General features: G+C 40.2%; 1 long non-coding RNA gene across 1 annotated transcript; it reads left to right on the forward strand.

The window, feature by feature from the left end:
* The first annotated feature begins 835 nt into the window (after positions 1–835).
* On the forward strand, positions 836–24,288 carry LOC125431780. Its single transcript, XR_007244339.1, has 3 exons — positions 836–1,078; positions 22,745–22,930; positions 23,981–24,288. It is a non-coding gene; the product is annotated as an uncharacterized LOC125431780 (long non-coding RNA).
* Positions 24,289–27,343: the final 3,055 nt, after the last annotated feature.

Raw genomic sequence — 27,343 nt, forward strand, 5'->3', positions numbered from 1 at the left:
AGGCATTTTCACCTGTTACAAAATTCTATACTTCACTGGCAATCATGTGAAGGTGAACAAATTAGCCAGAATCTTTTTGTCCAGATACTAAAGCCCCCTCTCATTTTTGGTTTAAACCTGCTTTTATTACTGTGTGAAAATATGTTTTCCTGTACATTTACGCTATTAGCTCCAACCTGAAATTCCTTCTTCAATGTAATGCTATTTCTTTGTCCATGTTTGTCAGAAGGTTTTCTCTTTGCTTGATATCGCATTTGCAGAATGTCTTTGTCAGTTTCTAATATCCAAAGTGGTAGATTATTAGGTGTTTTCAATCACCTAGTTTTAGTATCAGTTTATTCTCTCTCTCTCTCTCTATATATATATATATATATATATATATATATATATATATATATATATATATATATATATATATATATATATATAATCTATCTATCTATCTATCTATCTATCTATCTATCTATCTATCTATCTATCTATCTATCTATCTATCTATCTATCTATCTATCTATCTATCTATCTATCTATCTATCTATCTATCTATCTATCTATCTATCTATCTATCGTTTGATGCATGAAAGTTTAGTTTGGAAAATACTCTGAAAATTCCTTCAAATCAAGTTCTACAAAGCAACAAGCCAGAAACTGATGGTCCAATAATGCCTTTTAATCTTACCCAACATATTAAGAAAAAAGATGCATCCACAATCTGTGTTATGTGTGTTAAATGCTATCAAGTTGCTTCCAACATACAGTGACCCTATGAATTACTGACCTCCAAAATGTCTGATTGCCAACAAGCCTTGCTCAGGACTTCAGATTAATGGCTGTGGTTTCCTTTATTAGGTCAAACCATCTCATATTAGGACAGCAGCAATCTAACTAATCTCAAAATCATGCCATTTTGAAGCAACTGCCAACTACTTCCTTGACTTTTTCTGTTGACTCCACATCATATTTACTGTTCTTTCACAGCAATGTTTCTAGAACATGAAAAACAGAAGCTAGAGAACTGGCATTCAAAAGGAAGAAAGAGACATAGTTCCCCCCATCCTGGAACCAATTTTTGCAAAGGGTAAGAAAGAATTTCTAATATGTGTATTTCCAATGTGTATTTCCAATGTCTGTTTCTCACAATCCTTCGCCCACCCAAGAATTAGGTTTCTCACAATTCATGGGCTGCATTGGACAAGAAACATAACCACATTTGTCACTGAGTTGATTGTCATAGTTGGAAAAAAGCCAGCAGGTTTCTTGATGGAAACATCATGGAGAAACTTTGGTGGTGAATGAGGTGGGGGGAAGAAACCAGTTTAGTAAGTACCCTGACCTGGATAGCCCAGGATAGCCCAATCTCATCAGAAGAAGAAACATCATCATCAGCAACAACAACAAGAGACTACCGGTAATTGGGCAGCAGGAATGCTAATTATGAAATGGATCTACTCAGTAAAGAAAGCCATGATGTTCAGTTGGCAAGACCAGAACAAGCCTGATTGGATCTTTTTAAGGTTATTAATTCATAGAGTTGCTATAAATCAGAAGCTGCTTGGCTGCACATAATATACCATGTTAACTGGAACAGATGATAGCAGATAAATCCTAGTAATTTTTGCTGTGGATGTTTATTCTGTAAGTTCCTATGGGTAGGGACTTTTCTTTCTCATTTATGTTACTCTATAAAGGTGAATGAGAGGGTAGCAGATAGCTCTCTTCTTTCCCCAAAACTACTTCCAGTGCACCTCTGAAATCTTTTAGGCCATTAGCTAGTAACTGTGAATGTGTACTGCATTGTTGATATCCATGCAAGTATAATTAAATCATCATAATTGTAAAATAATTCTCAGTAATAAAACCAAATGTGTTTAAAAGCAAAAGCCCTACTTGCATGCAGTTCAATTATATTGGAATTTCAAGTGAGAAGCTTCATGAATCACAAATGTTTGGATTCAGAAGAACGTTTCCCAAAAAAGTGTCACAGTGATTCTTTGGTATGTATTTCAAACTCCTTATCCTTGTTTTGAACCAAAGAATTACTCAGAGGAACAACTCCCTTCAAATGAAAGTAATGGGAATTATATTTCAATGAAAGGAATTAGGAAACTAGAGGGAAGGACACAGATATATAACTTTAGCCTGATGGTATACAGTTCACATCCAAGATAGTCAGAGTGGAAAACACATTAGGAAGAAGGAAAATCATTTAAGGAAAGGGAAGAAGCATTAATTTCAAGATACTTGTGGGAAAATTACCTAAACAATTTTAGTGCAGATTAGATAACATTCCAGATGCTGCAAGGAGCCCAGCTGGTTTTCTTTACAGAGTTCCAAAGTCAGAAATGTAACTTTCTCTTTAAGACTATACTGACTTCTTTTTCAACATTGCTACGCTTATTAAATCAGAATTTTCATTTATGTCCCACTGTTTTTGAATTTCTCTATATTCTAATGATATGAGAATTATGCTCGGAGTAGAAACATGCAAGACTTGTTCCTCATAATTCAGCCAAATCATAGTTATGGGAAGCATATCCTAGTAATTTTTGCTGCGGATGTTTATTTTGTAATGTATTGTCGAAGGCTTTCATGGCCGGATTCAACTGGTTGTGGTGGGTTTTCTGGGCTGTATGGCGATGGTATGGAAGATCTTGTTCCTAACATTTCGCCTGCATCTGTGGCTGGCAGCTTTAGAGGTGTATCACAGAGGGAAATCTCCTCTGAAGATGCCAGCCTCAGATGCAGGTGAAACGTTAGGCCCTCATAGGTTTTAGACTATGCATCTTCATTTGGGGAAAATAACTTCAAAATACAAAGACATTAAATGTACTACAGTTATAACTACAAAACATATTACCAACTATTGATACAGATACAAGAACTTCTGGCACATTGAGTCTTTAAAACACAAAAGCCAAGGCCTGTCATTATTTTTATTCATTTACATTTATTTATATTGTAGTTGCAGAAAGAAAGAATGGCCATTTATGCACTTGAGGTGTCCTTCACATGGAATGTGCATTCTTTCCAGGTTTGATTCTCAGTTACACACATGTTTTCCCCTCTGCAAAACTCACTGTGCTCTCAGATCAGAGAATCTCCACTGTTTCTGAAAGTCTAAGTAAAAAGATGTGTTTTGACCTGGAACATAAAAGAAAGTAAAGAGAGGGGCTCAGACTTAGCTGGGCCCCCATTTTCAAGTCCATGTTGGGTGGTTCAAGTGTGTTCATTTGCAGGACTCCCCCTCCTTTTTTCTTGAAGCTTCCCAGTTCACTTAGTAGCCCTGGCATGGCTCAGAGGGATTTACACAAGGTACAGGGCCAGTCTAGCACCATGACTCATCCCACAAAATCAAGTGGGCACAGACAGAAAGGAAAACCCCTTTCATCCCCTCATTCCCTCAGGCTTGTTGCAAGTGGTGAAGAAACTTCTGAGTGTGTGGAGCAGAAGCGGGCTATCTAGCAGACCATGAGCCCCCTAAGCAGTGCTGTTCCTATGGACATCCAAGCCGTTCCACAGCTGGAGAAGGGTCAAGTCTGTCTGTCAAGGGCAGAAAAGACCTGTGTGAGCTACTGTCTGCAAGTTTGCTAGTTCCAGTAGTTCCGATCAGTTCTCTCAGGTATGGCATAAACCAAAAAAAAATGAGAAATAAAAGGAAGCCATGAGGGCATGGAGTCATGAGGAATTGGACAGCATTAGACCATCAATTGAGTTCTCTTCAGGGGTGTGTGTGTGACTCTTCTCCAGGGGTTTATTGGCAGTCAGCTGCTCACATTTCAGAGTACCTGACTGGGACCACTGTGATTGGGACCTGATTGGGACCACTGTGGACCGGGGAAATGTTGGACCAAAGCTGTGTGGGGGCTGATGGGTGCATTGGGCCTTCTCCACCTGTATTCACATTTGAGGACCATGAGGACTCACTGGGCAACCATCTGTCACGCAAGTTTTAAGAGCAGATTCTAGATGCCTGCTACATGAATGTATTTTCCCTCCTGAAGTCTGAATGTGATGAGGAGATATGCAGCTGTGCTCAAAAAGGGAATAAGAAGGGCAGGCATCCCAACTTGGCTGACTGCATGTTTAGTAACTGGTTGGCAGGTTATACTGTATATATGGGCAAGATGCTCTCAGTTTGCCCTGAGAGGGGTTGGCACCTGATTAATCACCCGTACAAAGTCCCTCAGGCCAGCCCTTTGCTGGTGAGGCAGCTGCCATTGAGCTCAATTAGGTGTTCCATAAACGGGTGTCTCAGAGTCATTAAAACTCTCATTAAAAGTCTAAGTAAAAAGATATGTTTTGACCTGGCACATAAAAGAAAGTAAAGTAGGCACCAGGAGACCCTCAAGGGACAGGGCATTCCAGAAGTGAGGTCACAACAGAAAATTCTCTGTCTTGCTCATGTCTGAAGGCAGGGGCACAGAGAACAGAGTTTGAGAGGCAGATCTTAATTGGCAGACTGGGTAGTATGGCCAGAGACAGTCCATGTACCTTGTCCTGAAGCCATTTAGTGTCTTAAAGGTAAGCACTAGCATTTTGAATTGTGTGTAGAAACAGATGGCTAACAGGTTCAGATCTTGCAGCACACAGGTGATACGATCCCTGTAACCAACTCACAACAGTAACATAGCCTCCTCATTTTAGACCAATTGAAGCTTCCAAAACCATTTTCAAAGTCAACTCTGTTGGAAAAAGCAATGTGACCTAATTTGCATAGAATGTTTACGAGCAGCACGTTGCATAGGAGGTTAAGAGCTCGTGTATCTAATCTGGAGGAACTGGGTTTGATTCTCCGCTCTGCCACCTGAGCTGTGGAGGCTTATCTGGGGAATTCAGATTAGCCTGTATACTCCCACACATGCCAGCTGGGTGACCTTGGGCTAGTCACAGCTTCTTGGAGCTCTCTCAGCCCCACCTACCTCACAGGGTGTTTATTGTGAGGGGGAAGGGCAAGGAGATTGTAGACCCCTTTGAGTCTCCTACAGGAGAGAAAGGGGGGATATAAATCCAAACTCTTCTTCTTCTTCTCTTCTTTAAGAAGGGAGGGGGTTGTTTGCTCAGAATGTTCACTCCAGAATTAGCTCCTCCCCTCTGGTGCCACTTCAACTGTCAATGAATATCATATTCTCCTCAGAAAAGATGTAAACTGCCTCTCTGTGTACTGTTTTACTGTTGTGTTTGTATAATGTTATAAAGTTGTTATTATTCTTAAAATAAACACTGTTTAATCTCTATCTTACAAACTCAATGTAGTGCACATCACAATCCTTTAAACTGGATGTGTTTGAAGTATGTATGTGACCAGATCATTATAGCTGGTGAGCCAACTAGAACTGATAAAATGCACTATGTGCAATGGAGTAGGCTACGATCATAGTCGGGATCCGGTAGCACCCCAAGCAATGAAACTGCATCTTCAGCAGAAATGCAGCCTCCTCTGGGACATGCTAGCGCCACAGTTCCCAAGCTGTTTCTCCATTGACCAACACCATTTCAGTCTTTTCTGAAATGAGCTTCAATTTATAGGTCCTCATCCATCTAATTATCCGATTCATGTACCTGTTCAGAACCCAGCTAACTTAGCTGTTAAGAAGTAATAGAGCAGAATGTCTGCCATATATCAGAGACACCTCACTCCAGATCTCTGAACAACCTCTTCTAGCAATTCCACATGCATGTGAAATTATCCGTATTGCACTTCTCAAATCACATGACCAACATGCCCATGATTTTTGAAAACAAAAATAGGGCTTCCAGAAGCTACAAATTAAATCATTTTTCTCTAGAACCACAAAATAAATGATTTTTCTCTAATAGTATTTCTATTACTATGCTGCTGAACCTTCATATCAAGACAATGCTCAGATTTCTAGACCAGATAACCCTCCTCTAACCCTCACCTTCTTCCTGACCCCAACTTATATCTTGTTCTCTCTGTGTCTGTCTACCTGCTTTACTATAATCCCCCCTCTCTCTTTCTCTCTCTTAGTCTTTCTTTTTCTCAATCAAGCTTTATCAGGGATTTACCAGTAGCATTTTTCTCAAGCCAAATTGGAGATATCTCTTTTCCATTTGTCTTTCAATCATTTTTCATCTTTATTCCTGAGCCTTTCTCCAGTTGTAGTTTTAACTAGTCATATCTTCTTTTAATATCTTTAGCTCCATACAATTGGGGTAACATTCTAAAAAACTGTGCCTTTCTGTCACGCAGTAGATCCTCCCTCCCAAATGTGAACCAGATAGAAAAACATTATCCTGCTTTTGAGACATTGGAAGACACAAATTATCTCCAGCTCTAGTCTATTCTTCATCCTATCTAATTAAAATGACATTCTCAGAATTGTAGCCATCACCAAGGGATTTACTCTGCCAAATAGCATGCAGAGAGAAGAAACATTACCTATTTTACAGGTTATTAAAATTCTTCCTTGCATATTGACTGTATGAAGGTCTAAGGATGAGGGATTGACCTCCCGCCTAAGTTTGTTCCTCATGCCAGGATCCTTATGAGGGCAAGAAGTGAGAAAATCTAAAATGGAAAGAATGAGGGGTACTAAATCCTTCACAGAAAACATGAAGCTTGTAGTTGTTTCAGTCATTTCAGAATTCTTCTTCCAACCTGTTTTACTTAATTTATGGTTCCCCCCCCCCCAAAATCAGGTGAGAAGCAAGCAGGCTTTCTTAGAAAACCTGCTTCATGTAGTGAGATAGAGCCCAGCTGCTACATCCTTTCATCCATAATCTCTGTGTTTTATAAAACATATACACCCACTTTAAGAGGAAAGTTGAGAGTAGTTGTGTCTCATACCCCTAGTTTGTTTTGTGTTTGCAGGAGACTTTAGGTAGGACACATTGAAAGCTAAAAAGAAGATGAACCCTAGCAAATCCTACTGGAACACTTTTAACTTTCCTCAATATTTCTACATTTTTTTAACGTTCTTACACAGATTTTGCCTAGGGAGATTTTCACTTCTAATTACAGAACTTCAGAATTTCTAACCGATCGTCAGTGTGTTATGATAGTTTTCAAATGAATTCTATAAACATCTTATCAAGCCTGAATACTGTAATTGGGAGATCCGCTTCTAAGAGCCTTTAGAATTGCAGCCTTGGTCTTTCAATTCACCTGTTTCAATTGCAATGCCATCTTGCAGTATTCTTTAGTGCTGTGCTGGGTTTCTCTTCTCTCTATACATGAACCACTAGAGGCCACCCCACACCTCTTAAAGAAACATGTTTTCCCTGGGGAATATTTTATTGTAACCTATGATTAAACAAAGTTGTCTTTTTTTGTAGTGTTTCCTTGCTTTGTCTATAGGGAAAGTATCATTATTAAATTTCCTCACATTCTCAAAATCCCATCACAGTAGAACTTCATCCATGGCAACAAGATGTAAAAACAGTAGGTGTAAGAATTCTGAGACATGTTGAGGAGATATTCCTGCAAAAGATTCTTTAATTTTAGCAATAGATTAAAAACAAGAAACATGTTATAGCATATACACTAAATTGCTTACTCATGAGAATATGTCTGCAGCACAGACGTCAATATACAAACCCTATTTTTATAACCCAGGGGATTAATTATTCAAGGACAAACTTCCAGAGTAGCTCTTCAATTCATAATAACGTAGACAAAGGAAGTATTGACTATTGTTTATAATCTTTCACATTTATAATGGAGTACCATGAATGGACTGAGCTTGAAATCTTTAAATTCATGCATGTTTAAGATTTTGAATCTGACGGGAGCGTTTTAATCAGGGGAAACCTAGAGATTTTAAAAAGCATTTATTAGTTAACATGCCTTTTCTGTTTAAAAATGTATAATAAATTATTGTTTCAGTTTTTAAATGTTGTGTTACTGATCCTGCATTCCTGTTTACACGACCACAAATGTCTAGATAGAGACCTTATTATTATTTATAATATATTAATGATATTGCTGTCCCCAAACTTTCTAATAAAATGTGTAATCAATAAAAATACATCTCAACAAATAGGCTTAATGAATGTATGGAGTCCCGCTATGGGCCAGTGTAGCGGTCAAGACATTTACTTCGGATCCCAAATTGCTTGGCCTATTATAGATTATATTACGAATCAGGTCTAAATCTACTAGAAACCAAGATCTGGATGTGCATTATCAAATTTTGGCTTTGCATCAATTTTAGCACCAATCCTAGCACTCTGATTTGGGACATGTTTTCTGATATGTTTCCCTCTAATTGGGATTCTCATATAAGAAAGAAGATTGCATCAGTCTCCCAGTAGACTCTTTGCTAAATATAGATGGGAATCAGGCACTCAGAATATTGAAACAGAGGTTATTTGACATCGATAAACAATTCATATTATCACAGGTTCACAGATCTGGTTTGTCAGTGAGTCCTAAAATTTCAGAAATCGGATCCCTTCCTGAGTACTTCACTTCTTTAGTTTTTCTTCTATTGCAATGTGCCTTCATGCAGGCATGCCTTAACATCTTATCTACATCAGTGTTAACTGGCCGATTCCTCATGATCAAAGGCTGTGTCCTTGCTCCTCCAACTGACAGGAAACAGTTGCTCATGTTCTGCTTGAATGTGAACTATGTCTGAGTGCAACACTTGCTGGGGATACATTTAAACCATCTTCACCCTTCTTACAGACATTGTGATTGCCCAAAAGCTTCTTTTTAAATTTTTAATCACTAGATAACTCTAGATGTAGCTTTATTTTTAATGAAAGCAATGAAAATTAGATCTTCTATCAACTGAAAATTTTAATTTTAATTTATTATCTTGGAGTGATGTTATAGGATATTACTATGCCAATAAAGGTTCTGGAATTGGAACTGGAATTGACATGAAACACACAGGTGATTACATTGTTTGAGAAGTTGATCATATCTCTAACAGTGAAGTAGACTGAAGTAGAGCCTTTCTTAGGTTACTTGTGGGACTGTCACATGGGATGAATGACCTTTTCCTACAAGACTGAATTTTATGTAACTTGATTATATAGTAGATTTTATAGTACAGGTTAGCCATCATTATGGTTGAAAAATCTGGCTTGGGAGATTCCTGGAGATTGGAGGGGAGGGGGAATGTCTAGGCAGGAGAGAGGGAGAAGCGCAGTGAATATGTGATTACATAGAGTCCACCATGCCATTTCTGTAAACTAGAGATCATTTGTAATTCCCGGAGAACTCCAGGCTTTACCTGCAGATTTGGCAACCCTACCATTAATAATGCCAATACTGGTATAGCCAAGGCCTAGGGTTGCCAGCTTCAGGTTGGGAAATTCCTGGAGATTTGGGGGTAGACTCTGGGGAAGACTGGCTTTGGGAAAGGAAGGACTTCAGTAGCATATAATGCCATAGACTCAACCCTCCAAAGCTGCCATCTTCTCTAGGGGAACTGTTTTCTGTCATCTGGAGATCAGTTGGAATTCTGGGAGATCTTTTGGGCCTTCCTGGTGGTTGGCAACCATACCAAAGCCATACTGCTCAGCTCTTTCTGAAAAATGTCCTTATAATGAGTGATGTGTGAGTACCAGCTTCTTTCTACATGTTTTGTCCCACTTAGATGGACTTTTACAGCAGTTATTTTAATAAGTTCCATAGTTTCCAAGCTATAACCTCAGCAGCTGCTATGTTTTAGCATTTCACATATTCTGAGTCATTGTTCTGAGAAGCTGAAAAAAGAGAATACTTTGGGGAGCAAATTGTGGTAGTTTATGAGAAGCATCATGGTTGAAAGACATGTTAAAAATCAGACACCAAATTTGAGTCTTTTGTCTATCAACAGAAATAGCTTTTAGCTTAACTAAGTCTCTCCAGCATTGGAGTATTTTAGCACTTGCTTGCTATGTTTATTCAGCTGCTGGTTTGTCGTTCAAAACTAGGGAGCTACCAGCTTCAGTTAGTTTGCATAGATGTGGGGAGGTCTAACATGATTATACATGATTAATATTTTCTGTAAACTGCACCAAATCCTTGGTGTCCACTTTTGTTACAAACCAACTTCTGGAGTTATTCTTAATTTTTTAAAATATCCAATATATGCTCATTGTAGAAGCATCCACACCAAGGACTGACTCAGCTCAAAAGCTAAATATTATTACAGCAAAGTTTGGATCAACAAGACTCTCTGTATAAAATTCCAATCCTGCAAAAATTACACAATGGGGCTAGTTCTGAAGTGGGAGAGTCTGTGAGGTCTGGGAAATACTTCTTCCAAAGTTAAAAAAAACCCAAAAACTTAAATTTTAAAAAGGTCAAAGAAAGATAAAAGAAAGATCAAATACTTTTTTTAAAAAATCACAAAGTTTAGAAATGACAAGCTTCCATGACATTGCCTCCTGAGATCTTTGCAGCCTAGGAAAGATACTTATTAACCCCATCCTTCACTGGATTTATATTATAGGGTTAATTAATTTTATATTGTTTTTACTGTATTAAATATTTTAAACTGCTCTGAGCCTGGTTAACAGGGGAGAGTGCTCTAGCAATTCAATAAACACAACCGTACATACATTCTTCCACCTGAGAAGGTGAGAGAAAGATGTTTCAAGGGACACTAGAAACTCCTGAAGCCTTCATAAATCTTAAAATATAAACCTGTTAGAATGATGAGGCATAATATGTACAAAATCTAGGTTTCTCTACTCTGCTCAGTAAACTATTCAGACTTCCATATGGATGATTAAGTGAATTTCCAAGTTTACCATGTTCTTTCTGCCTCCAGTTTCAAGCTTTTAAAAGCAGTCCACGTCTATTTAGAGATTAACCTGTGTTGCCTTTCCCTTTAAAGCTTTAAATTTTTGGTTCTCTGTAACTTATTTACAGTAAAGAGTTCAATGATACTGTCTTTTTCAAAAAAAAAAAACCCCACTTGTTCCTCATAAACCTTAATATCTGATTTATCAGCTGTTATTAAGAATGGTCTTGAGACAAGATCTGTTTAATATCTGACACAGAGAAATTGTAGATCTTATGCTTACTGTACATCCCAGTGGAATGCCCCATGTTTAAATATCTTCTGACACAAAACTGGCGGCTGGGACTAATCAGATTACACTATGGGCTGAAAAGGCGGGTAACCTTTATCCTTTCAAGAGAAGTATGCACAGCAAAGCTACTGGACATGTGAATGTTAAAAGTAGTCCACTTTCCACTAAAGCAAAATTGATTATAAATATCTGTTAGACTTTGAGCTATCTTTCCAGAAAAGGAGTTGTCACTGGGACTATTTTGTAAGATGTATTTTTAAAATAGTAGGATGCAATGGAAACTTTTCTATTTTATTTATTCCCAGGCAGGGCAATGAGGAATAGTAGGACATGGACAACTACACGGTTCTTTCCTTTTTTACTTTGGCTGCCCTCATCAATAACTTCCAGAATATTTTCAGACCCCATCAGACCAGTTTTTTTTTAGTTTTTCTGAATTATATTTTTCTGGGTCTGTGGGTGGCCTAGGTTTTCTGCTTTCATCATCCACCAGGGCCTAGTTTCTTTATTCATATGTATGTGAGGAAACAGAATAAAAATGTTGATTGAGAAGTGAAGGCAACAGGGAGGAAGAATTCATAGTCATCCCTGAATATACAGGACAATCAATATCAAGATGCTTTAAATTTGTTCTTTCATTTTATCCCACCCTTCCTTCAGAGAGTTAGAAGAAGTGTCTCTTCCCCCACCACAAACACACTATTTTGTCTTTGTAGAAAGAAAATTAGGCAGAAAGAGGCTGACTGGTTGCAGATCTCTTGATGCTGCTGTGAATGGCAGCAGAAATTAGGAGTCCTTTGTCCCCACCATGAAGGATTGTAATCCTATGGCTATATGGAAAATCAGACCAAAAGCCCAAGTTCTAGTTCAACACAGTGGTAATCTGTAATAGAGATAATATTTGCATTTCTGTAATAAATCTTAATTTTTCTTTAAAGAGAAAAGCATTTTAAAAATAGTTACATTTGTCCATTAGGAGAGCAATCCTAAGCAGACCTGTTCAGGTGTATTCAGTGGGGCGTACTCCCAGGAAAGTGTAATTTAGAGTCTGTGGAATTTAATCTGGGAAGAGGAACGGAAGGAGTTTATGAGCCACTTTGAGACTCCTTATGATTGAGAAAAGCAGGGTATAAAAACGAACTGTTCTTCTCAAGACTGCACTGTGACTATATCATGCTATTGGACTAAGGGTTTGATCATATGTGGAATTCTCAGAGATTTTGGTTTGATATTTTAACACTAAATGAGTGTTTTAACACTAAATGAGAATCTTAAGGAGCTGTCTTCCTCTTTGGTCCCCTTTTGCTTTCTTAGGTACTAACAATTAAATCATGAAGGACACAAGGAAGGAGTTGATACTCTCCTGACCTTGAAATTTCCTGTTTGCTGTGTAGACATTAAGGGGGAAGGGCTATTTAGGACCACAGCTGTACCAGCATATATGTTAGAGCAGGCAGACGTGAAAGCAACACACACCTGCTCTTTTGCAGAAACTCCATTTGGGTGTGCCAAAACATGAACAGAAATATCATCTTAACAATAATTCAGAGACCAGGGGCATTTTGTATTTGGACAGTGATACAGAGTGCCTCAAGGAATAAGCTCATGTTAAGAGAGAGCCATACCCTAAAAGTATTCATTGGCTAATTTTACAAGCTTAAAATAATTTTGAATGTATAATACATTTGATGACAGATAAGGCCTGATGGTTAAAGTCTTATTTAAGGATGAGTTCTTGCTTGGTATTTAAGCTCGAGGCTGCATTTGCATCCGTTCTATTTGTTTATGTTGCTTTGAAATTAGACAAAAGGAATTTTTATCTATAGCATACATCATTAACTGAATGATATTCACATGTCAAGCCATCATTTCCATGTGAAGACCCAGTATTTGTATTAAGCAGGTCCTCATTTCATATTCATAACATTTCTATTCATGTACACTATGTCCAATATATACAGAACTGACCTCCCAAGTGCATATGTGCATATTTCTGAGAATCGTTAGCTCATAGAATGGGAGACGGAAGCACATTGGTTATTGATGTCATTGGTTATTGATGTCATTGGTGTTGCAAGCTTAGCAGACAGTGGCATTCTCATGTTGATTAAATCCATCTTGTTCTCTTCTCCTGTTGGACAGCTGTGTGGAAAGAGGCCAAAAAGCACCAATGAGAGTGATAATTAGATGTTCCTGACTAACAGTACAAGTGGATTGTCTAGGTCTACATATGGAACTTTAAGAGATTATTCAGTTCAAATGTGGCACAGTGGTTAAAGTGGCGGCGGGGGGGGTATAAACCTGTGGCCTGGGGGCCAGTTTCAGCCCCTTGAGAAGGTTTATCAGGCCCATGAGCCAGTGGAGGCAACCCCCCACCCCATTTGTGCTTCCAATTTGGCCTGGAAAGCCTGCTGTGGGCTTGCCAGTTTAGGTACTGTGGGCTTGTGAGTTCAGGCACCCACTGCACTCTCAGTTTGGCCTAGTGAACCTGTTGCAGGCTCACAAGTTCAGGCACCCACCTCTCCACTCCCAGTCTGCCATGGTGAGCCACCCCCGCAGCATGGCAATCTGGGCTGGCGAGCCCAGGCCTAGCAAGCCACACACACACACAGTACCAACCACCTCCTCCAGAGCTCATCAGTCAAGCTAGCCAAACCTTCCTTAAGGCTGATTTGGGATGGCGAGTCTGCTGGGGACTCACCAGAAGGCTCCCCCCTACCCCCGGGCCCCACCAAGTTTATATCAATTCAGTCCTCATAACAAATGAGTTTGACACCCCGTGTCAGAGTATCAGGCTCGGACTGGGGGGCACAGGTTTGAGTCTCTACTATGGCAAGGCAGTTTTCTGGTAACTTTTAAGCTGATTTTACACTTTCTAAATGCTCTGTGGCTTAGCTGGGGAGCCAGAGGCGTACCTCCCATTGGGCAAAGTGGGCAGCTGCCCTGGGCGCCACCTTGTGGTGGGCGACAAAATTGCAGGTTTGTGAGGGATTTTGTATTTTCAGTGTTTTTCCGTTTTTGGCCTGCAGAGGGTGCAGATTTTAGGCTAGCAGCACCAAAATTGCAGGGATTTTTTGGGAGACTCTCCTGATGATATCACCCAGGTTTGGTGAGGTTTGGTTTAGGGAGTCCAAAGTTATGGACTCCCAAAGGGAGTGCCCCCATCCCCCATTGTTTCCAATGGGAGCTAATAGGAGATGGGGGCTACACTTTTGAGGGTCCATAACTTTGGACCCCCTGAACCAGACTTCACCAAATCTGATTGGTATCATCAGTAGGGATCTCACGAAGATGCTCTGAGAAAATTTTGGTGCTGCATATCTTAATAATTGCACCCTGACAACAGAGCACCCTAAATTTCCCCAAGATTCTCTTTTTTAAATTCACCAATGCTTGTTTTCTTTCTTTCTTTTATTCTCTCTCGGTGCCCTAATGAAAGATTGTTGTTGTTGTTGTTGTTGTTTGTTGTTAGCATAAATCCTACCCCTTCGGGCATGGATTTCCCAAAGGGAGAATTCCTGAGGTCCCAGTTTAAACACCAGTTTTAAACTGATGCTGTTTGGGGGGTGGATTCCAGCATCACTCATGTTTAAACTAGGGAGCCCAGATTTAAATCCACCTTAAAGGGAGAATCTGAGCCCTCCCCCAGTTTAAATAACATTGAAAGTGATGCTGTTTCCCCCAATTGGGGGGACTGGATACAACACCATAAAATGTTTTCATAGCAGTAATAAAACATTTTGAAAGCATTTTGAAAATGTTTTCCAAATATTATTTCGGCTGTGTGGTATGGCCCATTGCTATGTTCAGATTTGTGAGTTGGGGGATGTTCTATAATGTGATGAGTGAGCTTTAGAAGAACGACCTGGTGGAAAAAATCATTGTTTGGTCATGGTGGGGGAGGGTGGCCACCCATGGCGGGGGGGGCATCAAACTCAGGTTTTGCCCAGGGCTCAAGTTCGCCTAGGTACGCCCCTGTGGGGAGCGTACCTGCTGTGGGGCTTCTCATTCTGCTAGTAGTTCCCCACTGCTGGCCGGCTTTTCCTTTGCTCTAGTCAGGGCCAGTGTAGGAAGCCCCGAATGGTTCCCCACAAGCCCGGGCTTTCCAATAATCACCACGTAAGCACCACAGCCTCTTCCATAGCCTAACGCATGCATGGGCAGCCTCCATTTCCTGCATTCGGATGGACTGACTCTTGTCCCATTCCCCCCACTCACTTTCACTATTTTGTTTTAAATGACTCTGAACACAAAACAGGAGCTTAGAATCAGTGCTCTCACCCCACCCCCCCAAAATCCTTGCATGTGCGATGGGATTGCCATCCTCCCCCCACCCCATCTAAAATCTAAATCTAAAATCCTTGTGTGTGTGAAAGAATTGCCGCCCTCCCGTTCGCGGTGCCTGTACATGCTGCTTTTCTCCCCAAGGTTTCTCCCTCCATTTTTTTCACTGCAAGGTGGGGAGGACTTCGCTTCACAGTGCCTGTCCATTGGTGGGGTGGGCCAGAGTGGCAAGGGTGGGAAAACTGGTCTCATTTCTGCTACGGAGGAGTTTTGCACGGTGGTGGAAGCCTCCCAGGCAACAAAGGGGCATTTCAAAAGATCTCAAACCTTGCAGTTCAGGAAATTCACAGGGTAAAGCATTGTTGTGGGGCAGAAACAGGGTAAAGCATTTCTGGGGCAGAAACATGGCAGCCGTGATGCAGAATCGGGGACAGTATAAAACTCATGATTGCATTGGGGCAATTCCTGTGCCAACAGAGGGGCAATTTTGGCATGCAAAACTGGCCTTAGTTAGTCACCTTTTTCAACTTAATTTTTTTCACAGACTTGTTGTGAGGATAAAATAGAAGGAAGAATTATGTCAGTAGGGCTGGCAGCTGCTGGAGACAAAAACACCCTTCTTCAGTTTTATGTACCTTTATGCCAAATAAAGGCCAAAGAAGAAGAAGTTTTATGTACCTCTATGCTGTGGAAAGTCTTCTGCTCATTTCCACACATTAACGATGTATTAAAGCAGTGGTTCTCAACCTTCCTAATGGTGTAACCCTTTAATACGGTTCCTCATGTTGTGGTGACCCCCAACCCTAACATTTATCCATTTTACAGATGGAGAACACTGATGCAGAGAGTCTTAGGCCCACCCCCAGGTTGAGAACCACTATATTAAAGTAACAGAACATTTTTCTCTAGCCCTGTAGGTAATTCAGAGATCTGCAACTTACTCTGAAATACTTACACTGATGTCAATTGGACTGAAATTGCCTACATTGTCCATGAAGTGTGGTTTGCTTGGCATAGTACATTTATTCTTAGCTTTAACTTCACTTGTGGAAACTACATCATCTGTTGGTTTCCATTTTTCCAGTCTGTAAACCACACCCTACGTGTGAGATATTGCCCAACAATGGAAATTCCTATGGCATACTGGAAATAGTTTAGTTTCTGGAAAATGTATGTGAACCCCTCACTTTCTTCCAATAAGTGCTGCAAAGTGTAAAATTAAACCTTTCAAAAAACAAAACAGAGAATGTTCATTTATTAACTAAGCAACCAGTTTTACAACAAGGCATCAGTATTGGGAGTTCAAACCAATACTGAGTGTTCAATTCACTTGTAAATACATGTCAAAAATGCCAACACAAAAACAGATTTTATTTAACATCAATGTCATTGGGAGCGATTCAGAATGGAGAAACTGGAAGAGAGGGAAAATGTAGTTCTTTCTTCACCCTCTGCTTTTCCCCCCTCAAGCTGCTCCTCCCCAAGGTGCTTTACATTTCTGTTTTACCTTTAAAATATGTCAAATCTGACAGATTGGCTTGTAAAAGGAAATGTTTGTCATGAAGATATTATAAGCTTATATAAATATTAAATGTCTGAGTTCTTGGGAGCAGGCTAATCTTAGTAGCACCAGCTCTCCTTGCTACATTCGGGATGGCAGTCTTTATGCTTACAACAGAAGCGACTCCAGAGATGTGTAGATCAGGCTGAGCCACAGAACAGCTAAGAAGAACAAACAGCCCCACCTTAGCCACTACAAATTGCGATCATCAGAAAGAAAGAATAAATCTCTTCAGACCAAGATGTAGGTTTGTCTTTTTTAAAAAAGAAAACTTGGCATATAGTTTGTTCCTGTCATCACTGTCATGTTTAATTATGATCAGGAACGTTTAGAATGATTGTGCTTTGGGTTAGATTTGCAGAAGAAAACCCAGTGTTCCACATCTGTTGAGAATATTGTGGCAAGAAACAGCCATAGATCCTCACTTTTCAGCTGGAACTGCTGGTTCAATTTTTCCTCTCTAACTTATATTTTATGGGTCCCAGAAAACCTTCTTTAATATGAAGAGAAAAGCTGGTTTCTGAAGATTAACAAGAAAAGGTATCTAGGACCCGTATTTCAGTTCTGCTGTTTCTACCATCAAAAATTCCCATTTTGATTTTAGGTGGATTCTGCACAGTGGAAATAAATCTTTGGGACTCCCAAAAATCCACAAGGACTCCACTCCACTCAGACCCATTGTGAGTGCAATCGGATCCCCTACATATGATTTGGCAAAATTCCTGGCTGCACAACTACAAATCCATATTGGACTACATTACGGACTCTGCTCACTTCATTGAAAAAATCAGCAATCTTAAACTCAACCCCAATGACAAACTGATCAGTTTTGATGTGGTTTCCCTATTCACCAAAGTCCCCATAGCAGACACCATGGCACTCATTAACTGGAAATTCCCAAAAGACATCACAGCCCTGTTTCAACATTGCCTCACTACTAGCTACTTCCAGTGGGATAATGAATTCTATGAACAGAAAGATGGGTAGCCCTCTTAGCCCTGTAATTGCAAAATTTTATATGGAACACGTTGAGGAACAAGCCCTGAAAAAAAAGCCCACCATATGGTTCCATTATGTGGATGACACATTCACCATTTGGAGCCATAGAGAAGAAGAACTCAACAAGTTCCTGGACCATATCAACAAGATCCACCCAAACATCCAATTTACTATGGAAAAAGAAAATGAAGGAAGACTGCCATTTCTAGATGTCTTAGTCATCCGCAAACCAAACCAGCAATTGGGCCACACAGTATACAGAAAACCCTGATTTACGCTGCAGAATGGACGATATGTCTACACAAAAACTCCCAAAACATCATCCGAGGACAAAAAGGAGCACCATAAAATCTCTTGGTAGATCAGCAAACAGAATCTGTGAACCCCACCTCCTTCATAGGGATTAATTGAAATCCACCTAAACTGGGGCTCTACAGGCCTAATGGTTACTTTGCTACTATGACATCAGAGAAAGATGCCTGCAAGAGACCAAGAACAAGCCACATGAACAAAGAGATAAAGAAGAGCCATCTAGAGGGGAAAGTGTTCGCTTACCGGTTACATCAAGGAAACCACTTGACCGCATAGGAAAACTTTCGATGAGGAAACATAACCTACAAACAATCTACAGGACCCACCAAGTATGTAAAATTCCAACAAATGCTCACGTTCAGCAAAGGATTAAGAGGGATCCTGTAGCTTCTGCAGGATCTACCACATACCATGTAGCTTGTGGACAAGAGTCTACATAAAGGAAACCACCAAGCGCCCAGTGCTCAGATACGAATCAATTGAGAACCACGAAAGGCACTGCAGACCCTATTTCAGCCAGAAAGCAATCGGCAGCAATAGCAGAACACATGGATAAAACCAACCTGGACACAAAATATTATTTGAGAAACACAGAAATTCTGGACCACTCTGATGCCAACCACACTGATTGGTGTCCGGACTTACACAGAGAAACCATTGAAATTCATAGCCAAGCACATACGGACAATTTCAACATGGAAAAGTGAAGCAGAAGAAAGCCATGAAAATGAAACAGAGAATTTGGCTGCCAGTGTTGAAAAAACTCTAGAATCCAAGCACAGTGACTAACTCCAGCTCCACACAAACACAGTGGACAACTATCGCAGAACCAATAGAAATCAAAGGGAACAGAGACCAGGATACTTCTATTCAGATGCATTCACCTATTGACCTTGCTATCTTCATTGTTACTCACATGCTACAGACTTCTTTGTGACTCACATGCCAGGCTACTCTATTCAGATGGCCTCACCTTTTGACCTCACAGTATATATACTCCGCTTGCTTTCCATTCCTACTATCAGATCCTCTGAATATGCCAGCCACAGATGCAGGCAAAACATCAGGAGAGAATGCTGCTAGAACACGGCCATACAGCCCGGAAACCACACAGCACCCCAGTGATTCCGGCCGTGAAAGCCTTCGACAATACAATGTACTCTTTTGTTTAAATATTATGGATTGGATCCAAAGCTTCCTTCCACTCATTCATGGGGCACTTGCGTTCGCATGACATTTCTGCTAATTCCCCCCTCCCATGTGGGAAATTCCTCGAAATTTCAGAGTGCAGCTTGTAGAGGGTGTGTTTTGAGGAGGATAGGAACCTTAGTGGGACATAATTCCATACAGCTCACTCTCCAAGGCTGTCATTTTCTCCAGGGAAACTGGTCTCTGTCATCTGGAGGTCAGTTGCAATTCCAGCAGATCTGCAGATCTTACCTGGAAGTTGGCATTCTTCGTTGCACCCATGCTGTTCTTGAAGATTTTTAAGCTCCCAAAAATTCTATTTCAAGGAATATGACAGGCTGAAGTGAAGAGGAGCAAGTAGGAATCTTCCATTTTGCAAGAAAACCTGTGGTGCATGCAATGTAATATGCAGTTGCTTGTAGCAACATATGGCAACAAATCAACAAGAATATAAAATCAAATAGCATACATTTGTTCATCCCTATCTAAAACATAGCCGAGAAGAGAAAAGCTCAGACCTCATTTGGAAATACTTGGGGGAGGGGTTTGTTTCCTTTTGAAGATACAAACCATTCTATAAAAACTGGCTTGCATTCAATTAATATTCCTTTTGAATACCAAACCTGTTGGAATAGCACATGAAAAGCCCAAGACTGCAGTGCTTTGTGCTACTTTCATTAAATTGTTCTTTTTTTTGTAGTAATGTAAAAATTAATTTTGTTTAAATTATAACAGAAATGTGAGTTGCTGCTCACTGATCTTCAAATGCACTGTGGTAGAGATTAACCAATTGTCAATGTATTCACACTTAACAACAACAATGTTGGCTGATGCAAACATAAAACCTGCATCTCATGTTCTTCAAGGAAGCATACATTTTTTATTACACCACTCATTTGTTCCTCATTACTTGAAGCCTCTTGAGACACAGCATCTGGAAAATCTTTATAAATATAATGTTGTATAGAATGCTTAGTATGATTACCACTGAGGTGCTGCTGCTCATTAATAATGCAGCCAAATAGTGATTAAGGAATAGTATGGTCTGGTAGGGATTACACTGTGTTGCCAACCTCCAAGTGGTAGCTGGAGAAGTCCATCATTACATCTGATCTCCAGGTGAATACATTCTGTTCACCTGGACAAAACGGCCACTTTAGAATGTAGACTCTATGGCATTATAACTCACTGAAATCCCTCTCCTTCCTAAAATCCACCCTGCTTGGGATCCACCCCCCAAATCTCCCAGTATTTCCCAACCCGGAGCCAGTAACCCTAGATTGAAGTCTCCTTTAGGAACTCAGTTGTTACTAGACCTATATCTACAGATGGAAGCTCATGTCTTTAATCAGCTTTGTCTGGCCTTGCCTTAAAAATGCACTATTTGGTCCTGATAACATCAAGGTTGCATTATTGTCACATGCTCTATATGAGGTTTCTTTTGAAGGTTATCTGAAACTTTCAGTTGTTGAAGAATGTGACAGTGAGACCAGTATACATTGCAGAAAACATTGTTTAGCAATCTTACAAGAACTTCACTGGTGTTAGTTTGTCTCCAGGCTTCAAATTGCTTACGTGTAAAGGCAAGTAATGGCCTGAATAATCTGGAACCAGAATGTATTGTCGAAGGCTTTCACGGCCGGAATCACTTGGGTGCTGTGTGGTTTCCAGGCTGTATGGCCGTGTTCTAGCAGCATTCTCTCCTGACGTTTCGCCTGCATCTGTGGTTGGCATCTTCAGAGGATCTGATGTTGGGAAAGCAAGTGGAGTATATATATCTGTTGGAGCATCTAGGGTGGGTGAAGAAACATTGTCTGTGAGTAACAAAGAAGGCAACCAGGTCAATAGTTGAGGGCATCTGAATAGAAGTATGAGTAACAATGAAGTCTATAGCATGGGAGTAACAATGGAGATAGCAAGGTCACTGGTGGGAGCATCTGAATAGAAGTATCCTGGCCTTTGTTTCCTTTGTCCTTTGGAAAATGAAAGGGGAGCTTCAGGAAGTACATCCATACAAGAAATCTTGCCACGATGGACACTCACCCCCATCGTGCAGCAGACACCTTGTGCATAATCAGCCTCTGGCAACTTCTTGATTTTGTGTGAGGCTTTCTAACTGGAAACCTTGTCTTGGGCTTTGAAACTTTACTGGACCGTCTTATTGGCAGCATTTGGATCTTGAACTAATGCTCGTAAATATGTTTTATTATTTTTATCCCTACAGTTCACTGCTCTTTTTTATTATTCTTGCACTATTTTAATAGATCACTTTATCCATATTTTTGATGTTTTTGAGCTTAGGCATTTTCAGTCTGAATCCAGTACTTTGGCCTGCTTTGTTTTCTGCAACTTGACTTGTAAGCATCCTTTCTTGCAATAATGGATTGCTTGATTTTAGTCCCAAGAGGGCTAGAGGCTTTGTCCCTTGAGCTCCGACTGGCTGGGTAGAAGATGGGCTGGTGGCAGTACTACCTAAGAATTGTGAGGACTCATAGTTCTGCCTTTAGATTTGGTCTTGCTTCACCTGCCTCTCCTGGGGGTTTAAGGCCTCTCGGCACCCTTCAAGCTCTGTTATCAGTGTGCTGCCTTCAGAAATGAAATGGGTGTGGACTAGAGCCAGGGAATTTTCATTGGTGGCACATTGCCTCTTGAATATCCTCCTCCTTGGTGCTCACCTGGTTCCATCTTACTTTAATAACCAGGCTATAACATTTACACAGATTCTTAATTAGGCATTTTATACTCTGATTCTAGCCTGAGGCGTCTTTTAATGGGTTGCTTTTTATATATATTAATAAATTATATATTAATTAAATTATATATTAATTTGTAAGCTGCCTTGAGCAGAAGTCTGATGGCATAAAACATTTCCTATACAATAGATATTTTAATGCTCATTGTGAAGTGGTACAGCAAAGACTTCCAGTCTCAAAGTATTCAGAATAAAAACTAAACCTTTTTGAAAAGTTCACAAAGTTGGGTAAGCATGAACAGGATAGAATATGCTGCTTATTACCAGTAATGCCAAGGACACTCTCCAGTAGATACTTATCATGCTTATGCAATCGTAGTTGAAACTGAATGAATTATCACCACAGGCATGCTTCATTGTGGGGGAGGCAATTTGCTGCAGATGTAAGACAGCTTCAGATTGATGATCCATCTGGATGATAGATATATTGTGCAATAAATGTGCAGCTGTACTCAGTTGTTTCTAAGGATCTAGTCTTTTCCCGAAGGCAGCACTACTATTGTGTGATACTACATTCTCAAGCTGCAATATTTTACTATGAAGAGAATGAGCTCCCCCATCCTCAAATTAGTATGTCTGTTATGAAGGTTGGTGCAATTTCATCTACCAAAATAACTGAGGGTGTGCTAACTTGATCTTTTTTTTCTTTTCAGGAATCCTATGAAGGAATCCTAGGTTGTCCTGGAACACAGCTATGCTTTTTTATGAGCACTGTCACCCATAATAGAGTTTTGCACTTTTTGACAAATTTATGATTTTAGCCCTGTGTGATTTTTGAGATACATATGAACAGCATTAGTGATGGTTCAAAACCAAACTCTGCAAATAGAATTTCTGAGGTAAGTCTGCAATATACTTTTTTTACCTTAAACAAAAAAAATGCTAATTAATAACATTCAGCAAGATAAGACAACCCCCCAAGTGTCCTTTATTCAGAAGATATTTCCCAAATGTTGAGTTCTATTTCACACTAGTTTAGTCCACTTTGTTCTGTGTTGTTTGAAATGTCCCAGACATTCATGTCTCTCAAATCCCTTCAGTCTCAACATCTGGAAAGCAAGTGCAACTTTGACAAATGGCACATGCCCTTCACAGTGTTGGAGACACAAGAAGTGGACATATTTTAGTAGTGGAAATCCATAGATAGTATCTGATGAGGAAGAAAAATATATGTTAAGACAATGGGGAGAAAAACCATCCTAAATCACAGCCTATAAAACACGTTGGCTATACAGAGTTGTCAGAATGTATATCCCCCAGGTGTTTTGTTTTAAGTGTTAAATTAGTAGTATCTTATAATTATGAGTAATGCAAGGCAAGCGAATCCTTAAACATGTATTAATGTTGCAACAATGTCAAAATTTGCCAAAGGCAAAGTCTTCCAGATGTGAGCAGTGCAGCAGCCAGGATTTTTTAAAGGGCTGGGGGATTATATACAGTCCTGACAGTCTTCATACAGTGAAAAGTCTATAGGGCATTCTGGCCTTTATTTTCCTGATAAAATTTACACTACTAGAAGTATTTTACCTCACATTGCATGTATCAACACAAACAACTATGAGTGTGCTTGAAAAAGTGCAACAAGCACCAACATTTGTTTTCTCATTAAAGTTACTTCCCTTATGGTGCAAAAAAAAAAAAAATCAGTGTGTAGCTCTTTAACATGTTAGAGCTCATCTCAGCCTTTTATTCCACTAACCAGGGGCAACAAGGTTATTGAATCAAACTGTCAGGAATGTTATGAAATGAAAAAAATGTTATTTCAATTAGAACTTTCTAAAGAAAACTTTATAAAGGCCTAAGGCTGAAAACTACCTCCTGTTGATTGCAAAGAGAAAAAAACAACCCTGTGCATGCTTAGTCTAACCAATATTTTCTTTTTAAAAAAGTTATAGCCCAATCAGTCTGCTACTGAACTGACCCAGAGAAGTACTACTTAGTAGGAGAAAGACTGACAAACTGAAAATAAGAACTTCCAGACTGGGCCATCAATGGGGTTACCAATCTCTAGGTGGTAGTTGAAGAGCTCCTGCTATTTCAGTGGATCTCCAGGTGGCAGAGATCAATGCACCTAGAGAAAACTGATACTTTGGAAGTTAGACTCTAATGGCAATGAAGTCCCTCCCTTCATAGCATTGAAATCCCATGCCTTTCCAAGGGGTTTGCTTTTATGGCTTACTAGGATTTATTGTATTGATTTCTCCCATGCTAATATATTGTTATTGTATTATTGTTAATATATTGATGTATTGATGTATTATTCTAGTGCTGCTGTTGCTGTTGTTTAAGTTGCCATTTGAGTATTTTGATCCTTAATTCTAGTTCTTAATGTATTTATTATTGTTATTATTGTTTATTCTATTAAAATGTCTGTTGTTTTATTATGTTGCTAGCCACCCTGAGCCCTTCGGGGATAGGGTGGGGAATACATTAAAATTGAAATGAAATTTACTTGATAAAATTTCAATCTGCCATTCGCACACACTCTTTTTGGTAAGTAAATTTCTGGCCATTTCTGGATCACAGTTAACAACAACAAAACAATATCCAGGGTCCCGACTAGACAAGTTTAACACATCCTCCATGGATTGTTTTCATTCTGCACACTAATATGCAAATCATCCACTTACCATCAACTATGGCACAGAAATTTGCCTGATACCTTTGTTTCACACACAATTTCAACATTAATATCTGAAGAGTATTTTTCTCTGCATTGTTCCACTTTTTGGACATCTTAAAAAATATTTTGATTTTATAGGGAAATATAATTACTCTTTTATGTACCCTTTTGTGATGACACAGTCACGTTTACATCCAGCTGAGCCTGTTGCATTTAGTAAGATTTTTATTTCAGACAAATTTCATTTTTAATTTTTGCCTTTAAATAGATAATATTTAATAGTTCATCATTTTCCGCATGCCATTAAATATATTTGTTCTGAATATCTGTTGGTGATTAGGAATCAGTGAATTCTTAATATATTCAGTGAATTCTCTTTTAAAAGTTGTATTAAATTCAGATGTATTCAAAATAACTCATTAAGTAACATTAGCAACTAGTTATTTATGTCGTACAGAAATTTTCTTTCAGTATTCATTAGTTTTATGTTGAACAGACTTGATAGCATCTACAAAAGTCTGTTGGTAATGCTTTCATTCTGCTATGAAGAAACTATTGGAGTAAACAGTGTCTAGTGTATAAAAGAAGAGAAGATCCTGCTGGGGGCAACAAATAGAAAGCTAGTCAGGTAGAAAAGTGAGGGGCAGTACCTTCTTGCTCCAATAAATGCCATGCTTGTCCCTCTCCAGAATGTAATTCTTATTAGGTTTGGGGCTCTGGTAAAGCCAAATCGGCAAAAAACCCAAAGAAAGTCTTTTTTTTTTTAGTTTAACTCAGCTCCAAATACCAAACCATGGCAAAATCCCTGAGCTGGATACCTAACCACAATAACCTGAATTGCTATTAGGGTTAATTGGTTTCAGTCATTTAAAGTTCAAAGGGACTCTTCCACAGTGGCTAGGCACTTGGAGTCCCTTTAAACTGGCTTGATTTTTTTTCAAACCAGAGAATTCCCCCTCCCCTTAAGAACATAAGAAAGAGCCTGCTGGATCACACCAGAGTCCATCTAGTCCAGTACTCTGCTACTCGCAGTGGCTCACCAGATGCCTTTGGGAGCTCACATGTGAGATGTGAAACCAATGGCCTTCTGCTGCTGCTGCTCCCGAACATCTGGTCTGCTAAGGAATTTGCAATCTCAGATCAAGGAAGATCAAGATTGGTAGCCATAGATCGACTTCTCCATAAATCTGTCCAAGGGCCTTTTAAAGCTATCCAGGGTTGTTTCTGCACAGCCAAGGGAGAGAGCCTGCATCGGCATTAATCATGCCGATGCAGGCTCTGGGGCGGTTCGCACAAACGGCCCCATGGGATGCGCATCTGTTGGAGCAAGCTCCACACAGCCGCATATTCCCCTCCCTGGCCCCAAACACCTCCTTACCTTCTGCTGGCAGCCATCACTCTGTCGTCACTCTGAGGAGAGAAGGGGACACGCCTCCATGGCCAGAGCGACGGCTGAAGCATCGGAGGCCAGAGGGCGTGTTCCTTTCCCTCCTCAGAGTGATGACAGAGTGACGGCTGCCAGCAGAAGGTAAGGAGACATTTGGGGCCAGGGAGGGGAGGGGAAAACACCGGCTTCCACCAGCTGCCATTCGCATGGCAGCAGATGGAAACCGGAGTTTGCAGGAAAACTTGCTCCCCAAGCAAGTTTCGAAAACACCGTTTAGGTGGGCACAGAGCGCTGCTGCATCGATTTGGCAGTGGCACTTGTGTGAAGGGTCCCCACCAAAATGGTGTTTTACCGGGCTGAAACTGTTGCTTTCAGCCCGTGCAGAAACCGCCCAGGTTTGTGGCCAGCACCACCTCCTGTGGCAGCATATTCCAAACACCAATCACACGTTGCATGAAGAAATGTTTCCTTTTATTAGTCCACCTTACTTACCTTAATTGGCTGTTTCTTTTGGACTTTTTGGTGGGGTCTGGGGGTTGCTTAAAGCTCACCCCTCCTGCCTTGCTGAAGCAGGCTGTCTCTCTTCTTCTTCCTTCCCTGGACTCTGCATGACCTGTGTGCTGGTTCCAGGACAACAAATGAGAGAGCTCCTGGTGGAGAATGGAGATTCTCTCCCAGCCAATGACTGTGATGCATTTCTGCAGGGAGTGACCTTTTTGCAGACCTTGCACCTTTAGAAAAAGGAGCAGAGAGGGGTAAGAAAGCTTCCAGTGGTCAATAAAGTGCGAGCATAACTGCCAACACTGCTTCATGGCTAATCAGGGAATGTTTTTATTCCCTGGAATATTTTCAGACATCTGGATTTTGGGTGCCTGGCTGACCCAAACAGTATAAATTACAGTGCTGGTTCCTAGCCACCCCATTCTGTTTCAGACTGAGGTAGAGCAATAGTTCAGAATTTCCACTGAACCTGTCCTCCCTCTTTGGAGAACCTGTCTTCATGGGATGCTACCAGCCCTCTGTCCATCTCCTGGTAGTCATCCTAAGGTGACCAAGGGAAAGCTCCCGTGACTTACTGGTAAGTTGTACTCGGTTTCTACTCAGTGTTCAACTCAGTGTAATCCGCGACTACAACCGGAAAGCTCTCGACGCTTGTCTTGTCTCTGTTCCCTCCACTCGAACTCAAGCTGACATCCCTGTCGCGAAAGTTATGAACCGCTACTCGCTGGTGGAATGGTCGGT

The sequence above is a fragment of the Sphaerodactylus townsendi genome, linkage group LG04 (assembly GCF_021028975.2).
Source record: "Sphaerodactylus townsendi isolate TG3544 linkage group LG04, MPM_Stown_v2.3, whole genome shotgun sequence".
Lineage (NCBI taxonomy): Eukaryota > Metazoa > Chordata > Lepidosauria > Squamata > Sphaerodactylidae > Sphaerodactylus > Sphaerodactylus townsendi.